This window comes from Pelodiscus sinensis, chromosome 3 (assembly GCF_052426305.1).
Source record: "Pelodiscus sinensis isolate ZL-2025 chromosome 3, ASM5242630v1, whole genome shotgun sequence".
NCBI classification, from domain to species: Eukaryota; Metazoa; Chordata; order Testudines; family Trionychidae; genus Pelodiscus; species Pelodiscus sinensis.
The window spans coordinates 78,721,744-78,747,650 of NC_143054.1; the positions used below are offsets into that span (position 1 = coordinate 78,721,744).

At 43.1% G+C, this 25,907-nt stretch overlaps 1 protein-coding gene across 2 annotated transcripts in view; it reads right to left on the bottom strand.

Moving 5' to 3' along the window:
* SCML4 (Scm polycomb group protein like 4) overlaps nucleotides 1-22,986 on the bottom strand; it is a 132,512-nt gene extending 109,526 nt beyond the window's left edge. Inside the window, exon 1 of one of the 2 annotated variants that reach the window (XM_075923966.2) lies at nucleotides 21,920-22,770. The gene's annotated coding sequence lies outside the window, so the exon portion shown is untranslated. Of the gene's footprint in view, nucleotides 1-21,919; nucleotides 22,771-22,790 lie in introns of those variants that run through there. The other variant, XM_075923965.2, reaches the window with a different exon arrangement.
* Between the last annotated feature and the right edge of the window lie 2,921 nt (nucleotides 22,987-25,907).

The window sequence follows — 25,907 nt, forward strand, 5'->3', positions numbered from 1 at the left end:
TAAACCTTCATCTAAGTTACCTTTTTTGAGTTGGTAAATCCCAGGTGCCTTTGCTGTTTTTATCCTAATGTTTTCCTTTTTATCATCTGTTGTAAACCATTCCTCAGAGCCCTGTAAACTTATTTTTTAGCGGACTATGCAGGCAAGGAAGTGTTGTTTTTGCCTCCTATATTTATAGCTTGTATCACTTCTTGCAACATTTAATCTTTAGATGTTTCTGTCTCCAGTTCATCCCATACGCCCGGAAAAACCTGTGAACATGATAAAAGCATCTTGTGGTGTGTGTTTATGGCTTGCTCCAGGTCATCAGCCTGTTGATTGTCAGATGGAGATCCTCCTGAGAGTGTGTCTGCCACTATGAAGTGATATCAGGGTGGGGCACCGGGTCACCTCATGCTTCTGTATTTTCCAGAATAGTTACTGTGTTCTTAATGGTGCTTCTCCAAGCCCCTTTTAGTGTCCTGCAGTCAGAGGCATGTGATCAATTTGTGATTTGAAGCTATAGCCCTTGAGAAAAAAAAAGCTAAAATCTTGTACATCCATATGTCAGACGACCTAGTGACTCTTTTTCAATCTGGATGTGTGCCATCTCTGCAACTGTATAGCCCTAGATGCATGTGAGCCTGGAACCAACAAGGTCCATGATGTGATAGTTCTACTTCCAACCCTCTTTGTGAGGCACCTGTAGAGAGTTCGATGTCCTTCAATGAGTCAAAAAATTGCAGCACTGGAACTGATGTCAGAATGTGCTTTACATTATTGAGTTCTCTTTCATGCTCTGGCATCCATGACCTTCTGGAGGAGATGTCTTAGGTGGGTTGTGTGAGCAATATAGTTAAGAGTGAACTTGCTGACATAATTCAAAGTGTCTGGCAGCCTTTGTTCAGTGTTGCTCGAATCTTTCTGATTTGTCAGGAAAGATTCATTTGGAGGTCAATCTCTCTCCCAAGTATGTTATTTGAAAATGACGTTTGATCTTATTCAGTTTATGGTTATGCGCATTTGCAATTTTCAGTACCCTCCTCAGTCATTCCTGATGTTTAGTGGCAGTGCTGCACCCAAATATTATGTCATCAGTGTCCACATTCATGCCTGTTAGACCCTCGAGCATCTGGCTCGTTGTATAGTAAAATGCTTCCAGAGCTAAACATACTCTGAAAGGCAGTCTGAGGGAGCAGTATCTGCCATATGGTGTATTGAAAGTGCAGATCTTGGAGATCTTGCTGTCTATGGGGATCTGCCAAAATCCTGCTGATGCATCTAAATTGCTGAAGTTGGCTCCTGCCAGCTCAGACAACAGTTCATGTTTTGTGAGCAAGTGGAAGTGAGATTTTATGGTTTTGTTCAGCTCCTTAAGCTCTGTACATCCCAGAACCCTCCTTATTTTTTCTCTATAGTTATGATTATATGAATGCCATTTATTGGGACTTCTAGTACAATTTGCTGTCAGGTTTTGTGGCTCTGCTCACCTCTTTCTTTTCCATGTGCCACAGGCTCTTCATCTTCCCCTAAACTGTATCTTGTACATTGCTGCGAGGCACCCATTTCCTGTGACTATAGCTTCATGTGATGCTATTAATATTTTCACAGTGTGTCTCCTTCCTGTCCTCTCTGTGGTATGCATCCTCTTAAAGAGACCAAGCACTCACATGTGTCTGTGTGCAACCACAAATGCTTGTTTCATTATTTTCCCTTTGTAGTTAAGTGGCAGTGTGCAAGCTCCCACCCAGCTCTGCAAGTAGGGCAATACAGTCCAGTACACCACACCAGCAAGATATTGATAGCTGGGACAGCATACCAGAAAGAGGAGCAGCAGAACATGAGGCCCCTCCATGCAGCTGTACTGCCCCTAGTCCTTCCACACAGGGTCTCCTCTGGCTCCATCTGTACAGCAGCCAGCCCTGCCAGAGGACAGGGCTGGAGATGTTACAACTGCTTCAGAGGAGCTGCCGGCATGAGGTGACTAAGTGGCCCCTCTTCTGCTCTTTTCCCCTGTACTGTTCCTGGGAGAGCCCTCCCCAACCCCTACCCTTCCACAGAGGTGTGTCTCCTCCAGATCCCAGCAGCAGTCCCCTAGAGGACAGGGCTGGGGGTGTAACTGGGGGACAGTACAGGTGTTCCAGAGAAGCTGCCAGAATTCTGAGGGGCCCCAGGCTGGGAGGAGTCATGTAGGCTATGTCTACACTACAATGATCTATTGGGAAAAGGTACGCAAATTGCGCTCCACAATTTGCGTCCTTTTTTCCAATCGTTTTTTTTGGAAGAGGCTTTCCCAAAATTTGGCCTGTCTACACTGGGCCAAATTTCGGAAAGCCTCCTCTTTTGGAAGAGCCCTTCTTCCTCATGGGAGGAGGAAGATAGGGTTTCCAAAAGAGCGTGTCCGCTCTTCTGCAAAAAAAAAAGAAAAAAGTGGAAGAGCAGATGTGTTCCTTGGACGCAGTGGAGTTTTTCCGGGATACCCGTAGTGTAGACATAGCCGTAGAAGTTCACATGAGGTCACATACCTCCTTCTGGTGGACTCCCCCTCCTCTTGTACCCGTAACACATGGATTCCACTTACACCACTGCTCCCACCTGGCATTGTTCCTCCATTATAGTCTTTCACAAACACCTTTAACTTTTCTATTTTTAAGCATTCCTTATATTTGTTTCAGTTTCCATTATTACATTTACTTGGACCCCATTATCCTTCACATGTGTGCCATTTGGGCATTTTTTTAATTAGCCAATATTTTAAGCTTTCAGCCTTCTCTAGCATTGTCCTTAGAAGTAGCTCTGTCTCTTCACTGAAAGAATTCCTGTCTGCCCTTAATATAGGGACTGTCCTGCTTTTGCTGCACATTTTAGCATAATTATTGTATTTATAAATGTTCCTACATATTCGCCTGGGTATTGGGTATTAGTTTCCAGGTCCATTGGTATTGTTTCTTGGTTGCTACATTATTAGCATTGGTTCCTGTTTTCTATGTTTCTATAATCAGTTAATTTAATTTCTGTGATGTTTTCCCTTGCTGGTTGAGCTGTAATACTTGAAGTCATGAGCTCTCTTCCTTTCGCTAGGTTTTTCATTTGTGTTCCTTTTACTCTGATGCTTGGTATGTACCTATTGTCTGTCTAGTGTTATATTCATCTTCCTTAGGAACCAAGCACATACTTTTTCATTGTTGCATTCCAGGACAAATCTGATCTTTAATGAGATAGTCTTTTAATATTCCATATTCACAGGACTGACATTTTAGTTTCACACCTGTGACAAACTATTGTTTCTCCTTCAGTCTGTGTTCTTATCCTAAATGTCTCTCTCATAAAGAGCACAAGCATTATTTTTAAGGAAGACGATGATCCTAAAACATTTTTATTATTTCTGCACAAGTCTCCTCTCTCCCTCCCCCCCAGTATTGAGTGCATTGTGTACATCTATGGATTCTGTGCCTGACGCTGTTATCAGCAAAGCAAGATTTTGCTCAAGCTGTAGTTTATTTGCTGCTGTGGATTTGCTATCCAGTTCACTGGCTGAACTTTTCTCGGAGTACATTCACCATTTCCTCTAATTCTGGTTAGGCATTTACTTTCAGTGGTGGTGCTTTTTGTAGCAGCAACTGCCATGCGACCTCTCTCTCTCTCGTTAGCATACTATTCCCACCACTCCTGGTACTAAGAAGTATCTCATTGGTGTGCAGAGACCAGTGCCAACCCTTTATAATGAACAGAACTATGTACAGCAATGAGATAACAATTCTTACTACTCTATGCAGCTACAGCTACAGCCTGTGACTGCCCTGTCCTGGACTGCTTTGTTTCTGCCCTTCAGGAAGCATGTCCCAGCCATTCAAAGGCTGAATCTCATGTGTACAGGCAATATGTCCTTTCTGTGCCTCCTCGAGGACTCACTTCTTAGCAGAAACACCAAGACCCTTTTCATGGCCAATCCTCCTTGAAATGTTCAGTGCTTCATGCTTTGGGATTATGGTGGTAGATGACAGTAACTGACTACAGCTTGTTATCTTTTAATTGTAAACCAAGTGAACCCAGCTGCCTGCATGAACTGAAGCACTGACACAGCCACGGGGACAGAGGTGGGAAGGAGCAAATGAAAATAATGGCTGAAAGCTGGTTATTAGAGTGCTGTCTTCCTTATGTTGCAAGGTTGCCCAGAAACAGATGTGTTGAGGACCTACAGAGCCTTGGATGCAGCTACAGAGCGCAGACCATCAAGATGCTTTATTTTTTCTCCACCTGTGTGAAACTTGCTCACTTTGCAAGCCACAAAGATTTTCATTTGCCTGTCAGCATTGCAAACTCAACCTGAAATCTGAAAATCAAGCTATCTCCTTTCTGCCTTGCGCACTATTCATCATCAGTAATAACGGCTGCAAAGTCAGAACTCAGCCAACAGTTTTGTTCATGGGTGACCTAGGGGTGACTCTGGCTCACTCTCTCCTAGCTGTGTTGGATATGTCAGGCTGTAACTTTTTATAGAGGGGGAGATCATGTCACCTACAGAGTCCTTGATGAAACATCTGTGTGACACTGCATGTATTGCACCACCTACTAGTCCACTGCAGAGAGAAATTCTCATCATAAAGACACGGTGCCTGACTGCCATCCCACATGGGTGGCAGCACATTGCTCAGCAGCTTGTCAAATCCACTACTGTGCAAAGTGGCACATCAATTTAAAAGGTGCACTGTAGTGATAGGCACTGGTTCTTCTGATGTCAGAACTGGGATCAGAGGATACTGAATGTAGCATATAAAAATGAGTTAGGACTTTTTTATGGCACAGCAAAAAGAGCCAGAGAGGTCTGGCTAAAGTCTTTGGGCAAGGAATAACTTGGCATGGGTGCTAGGAGAAGCCAGAGTAGGTCTTGGCACAGGTTCCCAGAAATAGAGACACTGCGTGGGGAAGGTATGTTGTGGCTAAGCAGAATGGATCCTCTTCTTCTAAAAGTGGTCAGAGCTAACTGACAGGAGGGGATGGTCCAGGATGCTGGAGAATGTGCTATTTCAGTAGCCTCCACTAGCAGAACTTAAAACTGCTTCCTCCTGGAAGACCCAAGGCTGGCTGGCAATTTCACTGCCTGTGCCCTCTCTCACACTGGAGACCCTATTGGCACAAGCAGGTGCAGTATGAGCCTGGAAGGTCTGCAAAAGTGCATGTTCCTTTGCCTAAATCTTGACTATAGACCCATCACTGAAGTATGATCCAAAGCCAAAGGAAATCTGTGGGAATTTTTCCACTAACTCCAGTGAAGTATGGATCAGCCCCTCTATGAAAATGGTACCTTCCCGCCCAACATAACTTTCTTGCTCCTTCTGCATTTGTGACATAAAAAGTTACAGCCTTGCATATCCAACACAGGTAGGAGAGAGTGAACCAGAGTTGCCCCTAGGTCACCCATGACAAAACTGTTGGCTGAGTTCTGACTTTGCAGCCGTTATTACTGGTGATGAATCATGTGCAAGGCAGAAAGGAGATAGCTTGATTTTCAGATTTCAGGTTGAGTTTGCAATGCTGACAGGCAAATGAAAATCTTTGTGGCTTGCAAAGTGAGCAAGTTTCACACAGGTGGAGAAAAAATAAAGCACCCTGATGTGACATTTTTACAGTCACTTTTATGACTAACCACAGTAGAGGCTCCCCTCCATAACAATATAAATATACAAAAGAAAAAAATTGAATTCCTTTTCTGAATGACCCTGCAATTCTAAAATGTTTCAAGGCTCAAAGGCCTGATATCTTAAGATGAATTGAAGCACAGCCGAAGGGTTCTTCTTTTTAATAATCACAAATAATTTATTTCCTTGATGGCTCTGTGCTGGTGTCTCATCAGCCGAGACTGCCTTCCTAACTGTGTGAAAATTATGGTGAAGGCTAAGAGATCAATTCTTTGTTGCAATATTTTCTCCCAATGTAATAACCTGAGTTAATTAGAAATCATATGTGCACATATAGCAGGTAAACTTAACCTAACTACCTGAGACATCTGCCATCACAACTAATTTTACTGTCTCTAATAGTTCTGTTAATAAAAATGTATATTAAGGTACCTGTTAAAAGGTTGTAATAGTGACTCATTGCCTAGCATTCTGAGGACAAATTCAGCACAAACAGCTTGGGGAGCTATGCTGCAAGAAAGGGCTAATTTTAATTACACAATTAATGAACTAGGTTCTAAACATGTAAATAGTATATACATGTACACGTTTGCTCTGTGCCATTTTCTCCTATGGCTCTCTATCTTGAGAATGATAAATGTAGGGACACCAGTTTATTGACTGATTTACTTCTATAATGATAGTAGTATCTGAACGCTGATAAACGTTCCTGTTATCCTCATAGCGTCCACATGAGGTAGGGAAGGATTATCATATGGGGAACTGCAGCCAAGATCTGCACTACAAACCTACAATTGTGCTGATTTCACTAGAATTTTTTGCCAGCACAGCTGTTGGTCAAGGATCAGGCCTCATCACATCCCCAACTGACATGGTATGCCAGCAAAAGGCTGTTGCATATACCTGGACCAGGTGACTGGTCCAAGATGACAGAGAAAGTTTGTGGATGAGCTAGAAACTGAACTCATGTCCCAGAGCAGATTATTAATTTCGATACTATTTCTCTCCCTCCCCCCCCACGTTGGAAATTGATGGAAAGGAGAATGCATGTGAAGCCTATACAAGAGATTCCTTTCATGAAGAGATTTCCTATCCTGAAACTGCACCCCCTTCCCACCAAAAAAAAAAAAAAAAAAATGGTTCCATACAATCCTAGTGTAGCTCTACCTAAGCCTTATTAAATAACCACAACAATTCTTGCTGACAGACTTGAGACAGATTACAGTGTAAGTGAAATGCATCTATACAGATTAGTAAATTATAAGAGCTGACATTCCTTTTCTTTTTCTATGTGATTCCCATAAATGTCAGATGCCCATGTGGTCGTAATTTGTATTCAAACCAAATTACAATACGAAAGGTCAGAAATGATCAAAGGACAGTTTAAAATGTTTTCTAGAAATATTTTCATATCTCATCAACAGAAATTGGTCCAATAAAAGACATTACTTCACCCAGCTTGTGTGTCTAATATCCTGGGACCAATACAGCTACAACAACATATGCTAGGCACAACACTCATAATAACTGGTATTTAGACAGAGCTTTTGTTAGGGCAGGTTAAAAATGGGAATTTTTTTCAGAGGAAAAAAAAGTCAAATAAGATGAAAATGTTGATTTGGATTTTTTCATGTTTTTGACAAAAATTATTTGAAACGAAACCAACTTTGTATTCAAATGGAATAGATAGGAAAATTTGGGGGAGGGGGGGTTGCTGATTTTTTCTTCTCTTTTGCTCCTTTTCCTTCCCACTTTTTCTAGTGAAAAAAGTGGGAAGAGAAAAGGAAAAGGGTTGCCTTTCCTTCCCATCCTTCCTCCAAATTGTTTCAGCTCCATTTGATTTGAAATAAACACTTTCCTTCTGAATCTTTCCAGTGACAAATCGTTACGTCATTTAGGAACAGAGTTAAGCTAAAATGGATATAAACAATCAAACTGAAACAAAAGCGTCCACATGCAGTCCAAAGTCTAATTTAACTAGCTCAATTTCAAAACAGAACTTAGTTATATTAGTACAATTTTCTTGTATAGATAAGGCCCAGGTGTCTGCAGCTTTTGTTGTCTTTAGGGGGAGATGTGGGTGATCAGCACTTCTGAAAATCAAGCCTTAGATGTTTTATGTGGGTATCCAAAACATAGGCATATGTGACTTTCCCAAGAGAGAGGTAGAATGAATCTGAATTAGGACCCAGGAGCTCCCAGCTTTTAGGATACTGTTCAGACCATTTATTTGCACAGTCTTTGTCACTACTTGCTAACACCAGATTTGGGATTGATCGTTGAAATGAAAAGACACATTCCATCTCAAATGAATTATACACTCATTTCCGCCACTCCCTCACTCTTCAGTCCTTCTCTTTTCCTGCAGAAACACACCCGGGTCATGGACGCCACTTTCAGATCTGCAGAGGGGAGCAGAAAAGCAAGGGCACAGCATGCAAACCATAGCCCCACCAAGCCCACTGAGCAAGAGGCCAGCGCAGCAGAGAAGCAATAGGCCAGTCATACCTGTTGTGCTGCACCTCCTGGCAAAGAAGTCAGGTCGAGCAGTCACTAGAAATGCTGGTGTTGCTATTCCACATATTTTGTGCTAGTATTTCAAGGTTCCCCACATGAACTGACAGACTGCTGTGTCAGCCAGCAAGTGCTCCATTGTAATGTCAATGTCATCGTGTTCATTAACATAATTCCGTGTAATAAGCTCATCTTGAGCATTAGAAGGTGATTTAAAGTGCTCGCCATGGCTATTTGGAAAACACAGGGTGAAACAAAGCACAACAACTTGCTCGCAAACCTCCCAAGGGAACAGAACACCAGTTAACAACCTAGGTTCCAACTGGGTTGCTACCTTGCAGTGATTCATAGATGTGAGAATTAGGTTAACAAAAGCACTGTAATTATCTTCCACTGCAGTTACTGTAAAATGACGAGATTGCTGCTAATTCTGCTCCCACTCTTGCCAGGAACTACTCCTTTATCGGGCTGCTGAAATTTAGCAACCTGTGGTCCTTTCGTGAATTAATTGTCATCCAAGTTCTTAAGACAGACTGAAATAATAACATTGTGATCAACCGCATTAGTATAATGACTTGATTTCCAGTTTCACATTGAGTTATCTTCAGCTAGTCTATTTGAAAAAAATCATTTCTTCTCTTTCCAGAATACCCACAAGAAAGCAGTGTTTGGTGCAGGCTCATGCCAGAGAGCAGCTGATAGCCCCAGAAAGCCCCAGAAAGTGTCACAGAGAAGGAGCTTTGCATGCTCTGGGTGTTTTTTTTTTTATAAACTATGCAGTGGGCAATTTAGATACAAGAAAGACAGGCAACGAATGGATGGTGGTAGGGGGGGATTTGATAGCAGCCTTTAACTACCTGAAAGGGGAGGAGGATTCTAAAGAGGATGGAGAGAGGCTGTTCTCAATTGTGACAGATGAAAGAATGAGGAGCAATGATCTCAAGTTGCAGTGGGGGAGGTCTAGGTTGGATATTAGGAAAAACTATTTTACAAGGAGGGTGGTGAAGCACTGGAATGGGTTACCTAGGGAGGTGGTGGATTCTTCATCCCTAGAGGTTTGTAAGTCCCGGCTTGACAAAGCCCTGGCTGGGACGATTTAGTTGGGGTTGGTCCTTCTTTGGGCAGGGGATATGATTCTGTGATTCTATGAATAGCAACTGTGGACAACATTCCTGAGTGTAAAAGCGGTGAGGAGTCCTGTGGCACCTTATAGACTAACTGAAGTGTTGGAGCATAAGCTTTTGTGGGCAAAGACCCACTTCGTCAGATGCATCTGAGGTGCCACAGGACTCCTTGCCGCTTTTGTAGATTCAGACTAACACAGCTACCCCTCTGATTCCTGAGTGTAGTGTGCACCATGTATGCCACAGCATATAAGTCTCAATTCCCTGGGAGCTGTATTTCTTATGGTGGATTTTTCTGGTCATAAGGTCATTTATTAACAATTTTAAATTAAAAAGTAGTTCCACTGGACAGGGATTTGTGGATTTTCAGTTTGCTTGTGGGCTCACTTGAACAGTCATTCTAAAACATAGACAAAACCACAGAGATTCATCTAATGTTGATCAAAACCATAAACAAGCCCATGTCTCCAGCTCCAAATCAGGCAGGGGCTCAGTAAAACTTAGCAAACTGCTGGATGGCCCTAGCTAGAGGTTCAGCAGAATCCTTCCCCAAGCCAGGCAGATTGCATGTGGCTTTCATTGCATACGGAAAAGAGGTCTGGATTTCATTGGGAAAACAATGCTGATTGGCTGAGCAGCAGTGCTGCATTCCGCAGGGTGGAAGGTGTGTGCTCTGATGCAGTCTCTCTGGCTGTGGTTTTCAAGGATGCCTCTGGGATTTAGGCACTCAAACACAAGTGAGTGGAGACAGGGTGCCTAACTCTCTTAGCCTCATGAAAAATCTTTGCTTCTGTGTTTTCCGTCATTCCCCCAGCTGAGTCAGCTCAGCTGAGTTGTTGAAGCGTTTTGCCCAGCCTGGCTTGGAAGAAGGTTGAAAGCTGCTTGCTGCGTGAGGCCGAAGTAGCAATGGATATCCCCACAGAGAAGGGATGTCATACAGTGGCCTCCAAAGTAAATGGGCTGGGATGGTATATGTAAGACAAAGAATAATCTGCACTCTAACGTCTGGGCAACTTATCACCACAGAATTAAATCTAGCCTCCCCACAAACACACGAGTAATGCAATAAAGCCACAGAGTTGCAGCTATGTGCATGATCTGTGCTGTGTATAAATGTGAATGTTAATCCATCCAAAAGGGCTCTGGGGGCAAAAAAATCTTTTTGCCATAAGAGTAAAAACCTCTGCACAATCCCCTTCAGATTCCTAAACAAAACGTGCTCCTGACTGTGTCTGCTGTAGCATAATGTGTCCAGCCACTTACTGTACTAACTAATTGTTATAACAGTTAACAGCTGGCAGCATTAACTAAGATGATTGTGTTAGACTCTGCAAACATGTAGTAAATCAGTCTTTGCCCAGAATAGCTGACACTCTAAATAGACAAGACAGACAGAGTGTCTGAAGAGAAACTGAGGCATTGGAGTGAAGTGACTATCCCAAGGTTATTCACCAGGTCAGTGGCAGAGCTAAGAATAGAAGCCAGGTCTGTGGAGTACCAGCCTAGTCTATCCACTAGACAACACTGCATCCCTGGGACAGAGCATTTTTCACGTATATAAGGATAAAACACCTGATCTTGCAGCCAGCAAAAATACCCCAAAGCATGAAAATGTTGCAACACCACAACATATAGAAACATTTCAGAGGCAGGAGACCTACCAGCCAAAAGGACAACACAAACAAGACTGACAAGTAAAAACCACTCTGATCAAAAGCATTAGCATAACAAATCCTGGCATGCACAAGAATCATCTCTCAACAATTCCCCGCTCCTACCTCCAAGAAACACTCCCAGCTGACATGTTCGAACTAACACCAATATAAGGGCAGCCTTCAACATAGAGCCTGGGAACTACAGAACAAATCTGTGACACCTCTGAATGAACTGATTGGTGGAGCAATTCCACCATGGTTGGAGGAACCATAAAGGATTTCCTGTGGCCTGGCTAAATCTTGCAGGCAATCCATATCATTTGCAGATGCAATGCACTGTTTCACTATAGCACAAAATACTGAGAGAAAGATGTGCTGAACCACTCAAATGTATTTAGTGAAATCTCCTTTTCTGGACAGGTGGGGATCCTCCTGGTTTAGACTGTGTTCTCTGACACACAGAAGTTCTCATCACTCCACCATTGCCCTCGGACCCATTTCCCATGGCTATAACCCTCCTGCAAAAGCACTTTTCATGATGATCTTTTATTATAGTCTACCTACTGTAGGTTTTCCTAAAGAGGCCAACAGACACCAAGACCATTCACACTCGCTTTGATTTGTCCTCTGTGGCCTCTTCATTCAGCTACTCCCAGCTGTAGGTACCTTTTCTTCTTTACTTCCTTCTTTCCAATTCTTTATTCTTTACTGCTCTTTAAGGAAGAGTTTTGCAACAGGGGGTGGATTATACTGTGTTTTAGGGTAGTGAGGCCTGGAGTCATTCTAAGCTCTGCTAAGGCATGGTGCCTTATAGACAAAGGCCTCTCTACACCACTCAGCCAGCATAGAGAAGCATGGGAATGTGGTCCATGACTTCTTGCTGATGGGCTGTTGTCGTGTATATGGATTCACCTGAGCCTGACCAAGGCAGAGGCTTTGAGCAGGGTTGCATACACTGACAGAACAGCATAAATAAAGTATACAGGATGCTAAAGGAAAGTGTGGCAAAGACAGCCCGAGGGAAATGGATTGTCAAAGGCAGCCCTGTATTCTCCAGTCAGGAGTAGCTTGTTATAGGGGTATCTTCTTGAGTTTACAATAGGCTACAAGGGAGGTTCTTAACAGTTTTGATACCAAGGTGGGTTTGCTGCTTTCTTGAAGTGTGTCAGGGAGATCTCAGGGGCTGGCACCAGTATACAGACGAGTCTCTGAGCAACACTGGGTGACGCTAGAAGTTGCGCCTGGGTGACGCAGCCATGGCACTCCAATGAACGTAATGGATTTACTCTTCATTGACATCAGAGTAAATGACAGGAAAATGAGGCACTACATAAGCCAAAGAGTCACAACACACGACACGGAAAGGCAGACATGCCAGGGAAGGAAAGTGTCAGGTGCTGAACAGTGCACAGCATGAGCAGAGGACAAGTTAGCACCAGAGGTGAAGAGGAATCCTGTAACTAGCTAATACTGTAGGGAAAATTTACAGGAAGCAGAAAGAGTGTAAGTTTGACCAGAAGACGAGCAGGCTGGCATGAATACCCTGCCTTTTGCATGGCCGATATCACAGTGCTGCCCTAACACCACATTGAGACTTGGGTTCAGTAAGGTCTTGCTTCTGCAAACCTTTTCCTCCTGCAAGCTGGCCCCATTGACGTCAGTGAGACTATACATGGAAGTGTTTGCAGGACTGGACCCTGAAAGTGCCCACGTAGTCAATAGCCAGCACCATCACTCCAACTTGGAAGAGAAAAATTAGGCAAATATCAGTAATGCTACAATAACTGAATGTGCCGTTTTTTTTTTTAATAAACTGTACTAAGTGATTCGTTTTGCATGCATTGTGGTCTAGCCCCTCTTAGGGTATGTCTACACTACCCCCCTAGTTCGAACTAGGGGGGTAATGTATGCATACCGAACTTGCTAATGAAGCCCGGGATTTGAATTTCCCGGGCTTCATTAGCATAAAGCCGGCTCCGCCATTTTTAAAAGCCGGCTTGTTCGAACCCCATGCCGCGCGGCTACACGCGGCATGGGCTAGATAGTTCGAACTATGTAGTTATTCCGAACTATCTGTATGCCTCGTGGAACTAGGGGGGTAGTGTAGACATACCCCTTGAGACATGAGCAGTTTGTGCAGGTAACTCCCATTAATGCAAGGGAAGTCATGCAAATAAATCCCAGACACCTTAATGGCTGACCAGCCCCCTTTGTGTAGGATTTTGTGTTGCTGCATTTAGTGAGCGTGGAATAAATGTGGCTAACTTAATATGCAAATACATTCAAATATTTCCTGCGCCATAAGAGATAGTTACCAGGCACATCTCACATTCAGCATTTATAGGGAAATAGATGGAAGCTGCCAGATGAAACCAGGAGATAAATGTTATGAATATATTTTTTCTGTTTCAATGGGGAAAAGGACATAGAGTCGCTGCCTGTACATAAATAAAGATAACAAATAGAGTTTCTGTCAGATGTTCTGTCTTCTATTTATTTATTTAATTAAAATATTTTTACCTTGCCTCTCTATTTTAAATATTCGAGGCAGCTTAATTTTTTTTTAAAAACACAAGTTCATATTTTCCCACCTCTAAATCCTTTTTTCATACATTGCTGCTCTGTTTTGGTGAAAGTGGTCTCCCTCTGTCCCTTACCCCTCCACTCCACCCTCACCTCCGCCCACAGCAGAACAATGCTCTGTAATTTCAAGGGGTTACTCACTCAGAGTGTCATTGGTTACTTGGCAGCTTCCCAGCTTGCATGAATGAAGCTGGCCTGCCCTGGTTGCCCCTCTTTAACCCTTTGGTTTCCTGATACCAAAAGCCACATATATTCTATAATGGCCTTTGGAGTCAGGGAGGGAAAGACAATAAAAACTAGCTCACTCCTAAATGTTTCTCCTGGCATTGTTTGACAGGGCACTCGCATGACAGGATTAGAATAAAGTCATGGGTGCTGTATAGCAGAAGAAAACCAATTTTTGCTTTAAGAAAACTTTTTAAATGTACTAGCATAGTAACCTATCTCCTTAAACCCCTCAGGTCACTAAGGCAATGTGTGTGACCAGCGTATCCTCCACAGGGCACTGAACTACGTCTAGGGTTGCCAGGTGTCCGGTTTTGAAACGGACAGTCCAGTATTTGAACTTTCTGTTCAGGAAACAAATTGAGAAAATATAAATGAGAAAATGTAAAGGTCTGGTATTTTCTAAATAAGATGTAATGTAGATTGTGATGTCATGTCAAGTATTTTTGTTGAAACCATCTAGCAACCCTATGTTTTATTTCTCCTTTACACCAATATAGCCCATTACACTTGTACTTAGTTCACTGGTCTATGCTTTGCTATTTTCCTCCCTCTAAAGGAAAACAGAGAGGAAAATATGATTTAGGGAAATATTTAGGAAAATATTCCTAAATAATAGCCTTTCCATGGGTTTGGAGTGGGAGTGGGAGTGGGGTTAAGCCACTCTGGGGATTTCAAACAAGAATTATATCCCTGCTACCAAATTCAGTAGGATGGTTCAAAGAAATCAATCACAAGGGTCTTATTATTTATTAAGTTCTATAGAACCCCACTGCTTTCATCCCTGTTGCATTTTCAGACTTGTAAATAGGCTCCAAATTCCTTCCATCAAGGGCCAAGCTCCTTCGGCATGGATAGACCCCAGGTGAGAGAGGGACTAGGAGAACCACCAAATAATCATTCTTTTCACCTGCTCCAGCCTTCTCTTAGCGGAGGCTCGCCAAGAGCTTTACAGACAATACCTGCTTTTTGGTTTGGCATTTAATGAAACCAGAAACCCAGGCCGGCATAGTTAAGAATGAGGATGTAATATTCAACAATTCAAGCCTAATTTGCTCAGACACAAATGGAGATCATCATCAAAGAAGAAAATATTGACCAGATGCTCGGTCTCCAAACTATAATTCCATCATGCAACATTATCCCAGCAAATTCTCCCTATTATACTGTCCTGTGACCCCGTTCCCTCCTTTGACAACTGCTTCCCATTTAAAAAAACAAAACAAAGCCCTCTTTATTATTAGGCCCAAATATTATTTCAGGTAAAACTAAAGGAACCTTCACCCAGGATTTCTCTCTCTTTCTCTCCCTCTCTCCTGTTTCTCCCTTTATTATTTTTACCCACATATTCACAGTTCCTCTCCTGGCATACACCAGCATTTGTAAACTTACATGCACAGTTAATAAATTAAGTCATTTTATATAAAACAACCGAACACCACAGTGGCTTTATACATTTCTGTCATCTTTTGGCTTCTTTCTTCCCCTCCTGAAAGATGCTTAGCTACTAAGGCCTTGGGTGCAGTATGAATATATTAGTCAGAGTGGATAAAATGTACTTATGAGGAGTCAAATTCTCTCCTCCCCCTCCCTCTACCTCACGCACACACTTTGGATGCCTGTAAAACCCTGTGGGTATTTAGACATTAGCAGGTTTGTTGGGAGGGAGCCTGACTGGGAATGGCACACACATGCACTGGTTCCATCAGTGTGGCACATGGAGCTCAGGACACGTGGGTATGCATGTCTGTGAATGTGTAGATTTTTCAGCAGTTAGCTCAGTTTTACATTTATATGGGTACATGCATCCAACCAAAATTCTTTCAGAACAGTGCTTGTGTATAGAGAAATTCCTGCAATATTCTGCCCTATCCTCTTAGGCTCTCACAACTCAGGCTGTGACTGAGAGGCTGGTGAGATTGCAATTGAACTATATCCTCTATCTAATTACTGAAGTGATTGTAGAGATACAAGGGACCGGGGCGGAGGGTTTCCTGTCTTGTGGTTAAGGCACCACTAAGGACAGCTTGGCTCCATTCCTAGCTCTGCCACAGCCATTCTGAGGGAACCTGGGCAAGTCACAATCCATTGGCCAAGTTCCCCAGCTATAAAATGGGAACAACACCACTTGGTTTCTCCCGCCATTTGTCCACCTTGTCTATATTGAAAGCTACTGGAGAGAATTCCTCATTCAAACTGTGGCCTAGCAAAATGTATGCCTCATCTTGGTGGGAGCCTCCAGACACCACTTGTGAATAATAAACCCAACTGTAGAGTAGCACAGGGTCCTTGGGTTGGAATCTCCCTGGCCTGAAGGGAGTCGCCCTATTTGAAGACTGACATAATGGGAGTATTTGTGGGTGAAGGTCTTTCAAGGACTTATCACCAGGGACTCCCCCACCCCACCCCTATCAGAAAGCTGTCCCTCTCATTATGTAGCATGGGGATGCAAGAGTTGGGGAGTGGAGTGGGAGTGCAGCATGAAGCCCCTCTTGAAAACTATTGTTGCCAAGCCAACCTGATCTTTTAAGTGGAAATATCAGGGAGGCATTCCCCTCCTGGGACCTGCCTTGCTAAAACACCTCCACTTTTCAAAAGCCAAAAGAAACATATGCTACAGCACGAGGGAGCTCTTCCTTGTCTCGCTCTGCAGGGGAAGTTCAATCAGTGCAGCCTTTCCCAGAGGCATTTAGAAACACTGTAAAAATGCTTCTCCTGGCTAGATGCAGTGTTAGAGATGTGCCCCGCCCAGAGGCATCAGGTACCAGCCACTGCAGATGGAGCAATCGCCTGATTGGCAAAGCCTTTGTTTTTCTCGCTCTTTCATCAACTGCACCACACACAAATAGCCGGAGAATATCCTCATTAACAAACTGTGTTGCTAGAATGAAACCTCTGTGGGCAGAATTAAAAGCCCTGGTTACAGTCTGAGCTTACCCAAGATCTTACTGCATCTCTGGTGCAGAGTGTAAGCTCCCGGTTGCATAGCCATCCACCTTTGCACATCGGGCCCAATGCAACTGTGAAACTACATGACAAAGGCAGCTGCTAAAATCACAGAGAGTTTAACAGTAACATGTCTTGGGGACAAAGAGTGCCTGACCCTGCCCACACCTCACAGGTGTCACCCTGCATCGCTCTGTGCCAACCATCTATGCACAGGCAGTAATAGAGAGTCAGGCGAGTGTCGGGAAAACGTATGTGCGCAATGGACAAACAGAGCACCTCTGCCACTGCAGTTCTTAGAGTAACAGGGTCTCCCTCAGCAGAAAGTACTCCCACTAGTTTACCATTCACACCCGAGCAGCAATTCTAAGAGGAAAACAGCTGATTTTTTTTTTTAACAAACAATGTGTCTTGCCTGAGATCAGAAATGAGGGCACCCATGGTGGCATCCTGTGCTGCATATCAGCGTAGCTTAAATTGTGTTGAGTAAAGCAACACGGGTACATCCATTACATTTTTGCCGTGCAGCTCAGCTAAGTTAAAATACCACCTTGTCTTAACCATCTGTGTAGATCATACCCAGACGTACATATTTTCTGTAGACACCTGTTCACCTTAAGTCTAGTACCAAAAGGAAATGCCAAGACATGATGCAATAGATTGAGAAGAGTACAACGTATGTAAATGTACATATGGGGCTATGTGCAATGCCTCTGCACAAGATGAATTCAATGCTAGGATTTAAAATAGTTTAAAGTTCAGATGCTTCAGGGTTTAACTTTATGCATGTGAGCAGTCTCACTGAAATGCCACTGGGCATACTTGTGTGAGCAGAGTTAAGGGAGGACGGTAGTTGTAGGCTGGAACCAAAATGTGTTTTTCCCTAAAGCATTCATTAACCAGGTAGTCTAAAGGTAAGACAGTGCAAATATGCATGTGCCATGGGACATTCAAAAAGCTGGAGAAACAAGGGGCAGGTTGTTGACCCTAGCCCTGGCAGTGTTGCTCTGCCCCAGCACCTTGAAGTGATTGAAAAGTTGCCCTGGTAGGTGGGGGGCAGGATTTCCTTTGTTGAGGGCAATAAGCTGCTCCTACCCCTTCCACATCACAGTTGTGTTGGGGAAGGGAGGTGAAAAACATGTCGCTCCATTTGATCCAGCTTTGCAATCTCTCTGGATCCATGGCAACCAATGTCACTTTGAGCAGCACTAATTTCAGATGCTCTAAGATACACCAGCCTGGAGTCGGTAGCACGGAAAAGAGACTAATGGTGCATCTACACTGCAGGGCTTAACTTGAAATAAGTGACACAAATTGAGCTACCTCAGTTGAGGATCTTATTTTGAAATAGCTTATTTCAAAATAGGGAGTGTCTACACAGCACTTATTTTGAAATAGAGCACTCTTTGACTTCCCTTATTCCTCGTACAATGAGGGTTACAAGAGTCGGAATTAGAAGTCCTCCAGCTTGACAGTATTTTGACACTATTTTGAAATAAGTGCCTGCTGCGTAGACATGCCAGTAGGTATTTTGAAATAGTGTTGTGATTTAGACGTACCCTTAGAAAGGCACTTTCCTCTCCCTACACCAAACTCCCCTTAACTGGGCCAAATATACTGGCAGCACAGCTCAGGATCTGGCCTTTGATATTTAAATAATCTCTAACAGGGAATACCAAGCTTCTTTCAGGGTTTCGTCAGCCCCTGCTGGATTTGAGCCTTGCAAACTGCAGTCAAGACCAACTAATTGCAATAATAAGTTTTAAGAAGGGACTGCCTAGTTACCTGGAATTCTTATGCCTGTGATGTATTTTCCAGTTACTAATTAATATTCATTATGATCCATGTATGCATTTGGTAAAGAGCTAATGACTTCTTTTTTTGCCAGCTACCTTTTGACGTAGACAGACCGACATCTGCCTAAAGAAGCAGGAAGGGGTTTCAGAAGCAAAGTTTACCTCAGTAGAGACAGGTCTTTGGAGTGCTCAGGAGCATCAGAAAGATGCCATGGAGTGAGAGGGAAAGAATTGGAGGGGCAAACAGGAAACTTTTCCTTCCCACCAGCAAAAAGAACCTCCCTGTGAAAAATATATGAGAGGAAGAGGCTTTCATTGTTGTTTAGAGTCTCCTATATGAGGAAAAATCAGTGGGAGGGCAGAATGGTGGACTCAGAACTCACACATCCATTCTTCGGTGTAACGTAATTACTCATCTAGTGAGTGTTTGGGCAACTCTGTTCTATCCGCTTTTATACTATTTCCTTCAGGTAGTGCTAAATCTTCATCAACAATCTGTAGTTTGGATGTGATTGAAAGCAATTTTAAAAACCCACTTTAGAAATTTAAATAATAGTTAGCAAAATTTAATCCTCACCACACTTTCTTCCAAACATTCTCTCTTACCAGTTTCTTGACACATCCCACCAGCCCCCTGCCTGACCAGGCTTGTGTCCATGAGTTTTGTTTTTATTTGCCTCATTTGTCTTAGCTGCCAGCTGTTTGAATGTCTCCCCCTCACTGATTTGTAAAATGCCATGTTCATGTTTTGGATGTATAGGGAATAACAACAGAACTCTGCTAGCTAGCTGGAGTGGAGCAAGAGCCTTCTTTAACAGGGAAGGGTTCCAACTTAGTCCTTACTGGGAAGATATTGGCTTTCTGTGCAAGGACAAAAAAAATAGAAATAAATAGCTGAAGTAATAGGGTATGTCTCTCGCTTTTTACCATTGGAATCTTGAGCCACTTCCCGTCTGGAGCCTGATGCTACAGTGAGATTTAGGGGATGTCAACACTGCAATTAGACACCCTTGACTGGCTCACAGGGCTCAGACTAAGGGATGTTTTGTTGAGGTGTAGCTCTTCAGGCTCGGTCTGGAGCCTGGACTCTAGGAACTTTTGAGGGGGAAAGGCCTCAAAGCTCAAACTCCAGCCCAAGCCAGATTGTCCACACTGCAATGAAACAGCCGGTGGGTCAACTGGCCAGGATTTGCCCCGGTGTGGGTGTGCCTTAGATATTTGAACAATAGCACTGTCCAAATGCCAGGCTCCCATTTCAGGGGTGAGCCCAGGGACCTTTCCGTCCCACACTCCCTCCCAGTCATTGCTCTCTCCTAGTGGCATCGAGCATCCCAAAGCATGTGGGGAGGGTAAGAGGGCAGAACTATGGCTATTTCCTGCATGTGCAGTAGAGTGCCCCCTGCGGGGCTGCAAGCTGAGGTGCACTCCAGCAGTCTGTTGGAGGACTCAGAGAGGCACTTGCGGGGTGCAACTCAGCACAGGATTGCACCTTACAGAGACCCTGGACCCAAAGACATGGCTGAGGTAAATAAAGCGTTGCAGAGTTAGGCTCCAGGTTTGCATAAAGACCCAGGTGCCTGAGTATCGGAATGCTGCCAGGGCATCCTGTTTTTCTCCTCGCTGCCTCGAAACTGTGATGTTATTATGTGTGACAGAATAGCACGCTTTAACAGCTGGAAGTCTTGTCACTCGTCAACTCTCGCCCCAGCATCAGTCCTCCTGCTGTCTCATTGTTGAGATGCATTGAAACACGCAGTGAAGAGGCAGTGCCACAGAGTTAGGGTGTGAAGAGGAGAACAAAGCTGTACTGCAGCAGCAAAGGCTCCACTACAGAACATTAAATGAAAAAAAAATCTTGTCATTGGAAAAAGAATACGTAGCAAGGGGCTATGCTTTGGGGTCTTGCCATTTCATTTTGTTGGGCATATGCTCTTTTGAGAGCTAAACTGCTCTCTTGCCTATATAGCCCCGGTCTGCTGCCCCATACATAGCTGTCAATATGCTATCAGTGTCCCAGAGCTGCAAACCAAAGAAACTTCTCTTTTTACTGAGTTGTAGAGTGAAATATAGAGGCACTTCAGTGAGCAGACCTTTCAGGTGTTATGTACACAAGTTGTGTGATGCACCCCATTCAACACCCCACTTTCTAATTTCAGCTCAAACAGACTAGAATCTATTGGTGAGGGAGGTTAATATTGTATCACATTAGAGAAAGAAAAATATATGGCAAAATGAAATTGTAGCTTTTGGAAGTTCTAGGGATGACACATTTGAAATATGTTGTACTTCTATAACCCTGTATTGCCCATTTTTAGGAGAAACAAGTACATTTTGTTGCGAACAGAGAGCTCAGGAGATGCTTGATAAAAATGTCTCCTGCGGTGTGCCTTCTTTATAGGCAACATGATCATTCATTCATATATTATCAGTTGCTGGTGGATCTCACGATGTGGCCAGGTCTTTCAACTTAAAAATCAACTATGTATGCCAATTATTTTCTGTATAGTGTCCACCATTGTATTAAGAGGGCTGTGGTTATACTGTTTCAGATATCTCTATAAAAATAGCAAATCTATTCAGCAGCCTCCTTTGGACAAGACCTCATCACCACAGTCTTAAACAATTGGTTTGTGTCAAGAGTTTCTGATCTAGTCCAGGACGTGAAGGATTTTGTTACTGTTCCCCAGGAGCATATGTTAAACAGTATCCACCAGTGGAATTCTATCTGACACAAAGTGTAACTTGCATTGACTACATATCTGTTTCTTTTTTTCCACTGTACAGGAAAAATCAGTGTGAGAACTTGGTTTCAAAAAGTCACCTGTGGCCAGATAGAACTGGAAGCTACTGAGTCTGAACAAGATTTCTAAAACTGGGTATTGAGAACTAAAGGGCAGATGGTGTAAACTGAGATAGGTTTGTTGAAGTCAATGGAGTTATACCAATTTACACAACCTGATGATTGGCCCTAAATGTTTGCTCTGACCTGAGAGTGTCAACACAGCATTTCGGAAGAAGTTGTAAGTATTATCAGAACACAAAGATAAGTTTTAGGATACAGTCCTGTGAACACAAACAATTATGCATCTGCCACATGTTGCTACCTAGTCCCTTTTTAAGTCTATTTTTCATTACTCTCTGTGTTATGCAGCCTTAAACACCCATACTTAGTCAAAATGTCTCCAGAACAGTCTTAAAAGAAAATACAGAATTAAAATCAAAGTTTCCCCCTCCCCAAACAAACAAGTTAGCATGCATTCCATCTGTAGCTTTCTACATTCGCTTTGAATTCCTGGAACTTGTCTGATCCATACTGAAAACCCCAATGCTATTTTGTTCTAACAAATTAGTCTTTGTAGATAATCCCCCAAGCAAAGCAAATGGCATTCATAGCCTCTCATTTCTGAGCTCTGGAGAGAGCAACAACTTCCAGCCATGTCAATTGTTAATTTACTCACTGAGCAGGTTGGACTGCACCCTCTGTAAAGGATTCGCTCTTTGTAGCCTGGACAGGTGATGATGCCTTGTGAAGTTAAGGGACACACGAGTGGCACACACGTCACCCAGGTGATGTATGTCTACTCAGTCAAACAATTATTTGCTCCTGTTGTACCAATAATCAAACCTATCTTTAAAAGGCAAATCAACTAGGTAAAGTGTGCTCCTTTGCATCCTTTCTAAGTTAGATGCCTCCAATCCTTAAAGGTAAAACCAGCATGTAACATTATTGCCTCTGGCAATTGTTAGGGATCTTAAGGATTAAATCCAACTTAATACATGATTTGGAGGTATTAAAAGATCATTTTTAGATTGACTGCCTAAGGATCTACATTAAAAAAATCCTTGCTGTAAGTACTGCTGCCTGCTATTCACGTTTCAAGGTACGGAGCTTTTAAAAATGGAAGAGACATACACCTGGCAAAGAAAGGAAAGAAAACCACTTTGATTTACATTTGAAAAAAGCATGAAGACACTATACATCTTCAAAGGAATAGTTTAAATAGAGAAGCAGCTACACTCATGAACTAGCAGACATACATGCACACAGAGAAAACCTGCTGAATACGCTGATATCCTGCACCTTTCTTTATTAAACTGTTTTTGAAAACACAATATTAGTAGCATGATTAAGTTAAGGTGTGGTGCAGTGTACATAGTAATTGTACAGGAGAGTCACTGTAGGCATGTATTACATACAGACAGTATGCAATTTAGGCTTGCTAAAGTTAACATATAGCAGTGCATACAACAGAATGACAGCTGTTTAAAACAGGGCTCAACAACACAAACAAGCACAGATGAAGAAGAAGAAGCATGCATTGCCCTTACCTATTGCTTATGTTACAACACTGATTAGTGTCTTTACAGAGACCAGGTATTTCGACCTAATGGGCATATGACTTTCAGCACATGCACACAGACTATTGCAAAAGCCATCTTCTCCCTGTCTGTTAGCACACTGTAAGTCTCCAGCAGCTCAGCTCTCCAGCTGCAAACATCTCATTAGACTAATGCATTCAGCACAGGCAGAAAACTCGATTTACCATAGCTACAGCAATGAATTTCCATTACGATGACAGCTTCAACCACATCATGTCCGGAAAACCAGCCAACCACTGCCTTTTAAAGAACACACACATTTTACACACAGAAAATGAGGCCTGTGTGTTGTTTCCTTTCTCTTAGCAGCTAAACTAAGGAAGTTGGGGTTGGGGGTGGGAGGGAAGAGACATTTATTTATTTATTTATTTATTTAAAAGCCACACACATTGAGAGGCAATGGCACTTTCGCTTTTTAAATACTAATGTTTCCTGCAATAACATTAATTATATTATGATGATCAGAATGGGTGTTTGCAACATTTCTGTTTTAACTACCCCTCCTCTGTTGTCATAGAAACCAGACTGTATCACCATCTCTTTGTCCCGATCATGCGGCAGTGTGGCCCAATATTGAGCTTAGACGATACCACAAACCTGAAGGATGAGCTGCTTGACTTTTGGAAATTAAAATAGAGATCAGTATTTTGGAACTGCAGATATTTTAGCTAATGGGGCGACGTGCATAGGAACAGCTTTATGCACACATGTGCACATGCATGCACACATCTAGAGCATGGCGAATAGATGTACAATACTAGAGAGAGTCATAGACAGCTATATTCACAGTCCATGAAAATATTGGGGTTTGGATCTGCAGAACAGGGTACTTTTTCAGGATAAGGGAGCTGCTTTTCATGGCATTTCAATTGTAAACACTTTCAAGAAGAAATCATGTCCTCATTTGTTTTGCACAGCACTGAGCACAGTTGTGCTAAAAAAATACAATAAATAATTATCCTAATTTCATCATGCTCCACTGCCTTGTTGGTGCTAGATCACATGATGCTAGTGAGGGAGCTGTTTTGTGGTTTAAAACTGTTGCAAAGCTCCCAGATGCCCACTTCACATACTTGCATCCATTTATTACAAGCCAAAATGTACTACTTATCGGGTATAAGGGTTATTCACGTGAATACCCCCATGAGTACAAGTGATGGGTTTGATTGTGGTCGTGCTTACACTGATTTCACACTGGTGTAACTTTAGAAGTGATTTCATGGAAATCTGTGATTTACAACTGCATACCCTGAGATCAGAATTGAAAAACTTAAACAACAAATAGTCTAGCAGCACCTTAAAGACTAAGGACATCAGAATTGAAGCCAGTATATTTACAAAGCAGCGGATGGAAAGAGAAAACAAAAATGAAGAAAGATTGCATTCATGAGAGTAAAAGCAGGAGGCCTAAGTCTTGAAGCTCGCTGTTCATGCACAACATGTTAGCAAAACAGGACACTTTTTAAAAAAGAGTTGCCTAGGATTACATTCGTCCGACGTACAGCTATTAACCAACAATCTGCTGTAAGGTAAGACATTTCAATCCACATTGCTAATTCCCTGAATGAAGAATGTGGGTAATAACATAGATAGGATGGTGTTTTCCCATTATTTATTTAAAAATATATTTCCAGAAAACTTGGTATCTTGAAAAAAAGGGTGGATTATGGATTAACATGGTATTAAGCCAGCACAACAGGATCACTGCTGCACTGGGACTCAGGCCCTAAATTTACCTTTTTTTGATCTTTGCTATTGGCTAAAAGCAAAAGCAGTACCATCAGGCCAGCATGCATGAGTAACCCTGCCATTAACAAACACATACAAAAACCAAGGGGAAATTGATATCCTATGCAGATTTGAATTTCAAGTTTCCAATAGTTCAAATATTAATAATTATTAATGATCAAAAATAGTGACAGGGTCTTTTTGCAGCCCCTTCCTTCTCTTCTAATCTGTTAAAATGTTGGGGCATCATTCTCAGGCATTGCTGTCTTTTCATATTTTCCTCAGCAAATGTGTCGTTGTGGCTTGTCATGTCCAGTTATGTCAATCATGTCACAGGATGTTACCAATGCTATTTAATATGAACTGATGACATAGCAGCACAGCAATGAGACAGCAGCTTAGACAGTTTGTTTTTAATTGCTCTTTGCCAATACTAAAAAAGTTTGTTTACTTTTTAATACAGAGCCAAATGATGCAGTCCTCAAATAAGCAAAACTTGTGTTGATTTGCTTGATGAAGAATCCCAGAATTTGCTCAGCTTGTCTTCAGGGTTCAGAGAGAGGCTTTGGCCCTAGGAATTTGAAACATACAGGCAGTCCCCGAGTTACGCGGATCCGACTTATGTCGGATCCGCAGTTACGAACGGGGCCCGTCTCCCTGGTCTCCAGCAGACCAGGGAGAGGAAGCAAAGCGGCAGAGCACGCGGGCAGCGGACGGCCCAGACGTGTCTGGGCTGTCCGCTGCCCGCGTGCTCCGTGGCTTTGCTCTGCTTTGCTCCCCCTCTCCCTGGTCTGCAGACCAGGGAGAGGGGGAGCAAAGCAGAGCAAAGCCGCGGAACCCAAGGGCAGCAGGACAGCCACGGCGCGTCTGGGCTGTCCCGCTGCCCCCGTGCTCCACGGCTTTGCTCCGGACGCCTGTGGTACAGCAGCTGGGGCGCTGCCGGTTGGTCCCGTAGCGCCGCTCTGGGCGCTACGGGACCAACCCGGCAGCACCCCAGCTGCTCTTCCCCAGATTCAGCCGCTGCTGAAACTGATCAGTTTCAACAGCGGCTGAATCTGGACGCCAGTTCTGACTTACATACAGATTCAACTTAAGAACCCCAGGCATCCCCAAGTCAGCCGCTGCTGAAACTGACCAGTGGCTGACTACAGGAAGCCCCTGCCCCGGGATCAGTTTCAGCAGCAGCTGACTTGGGGATGCCTGGGGTTCTTAAGTTGAATCTGTATGTAAGTCAGAACTGGCGTCCAGATTCAGCCGCTGTTGAAACTGATCAGTTTCAGCAGCGGCTGAATCTGGGTGTTCAGCAGCGGCTGAATCTGGACACCAGTTCCGACTTAC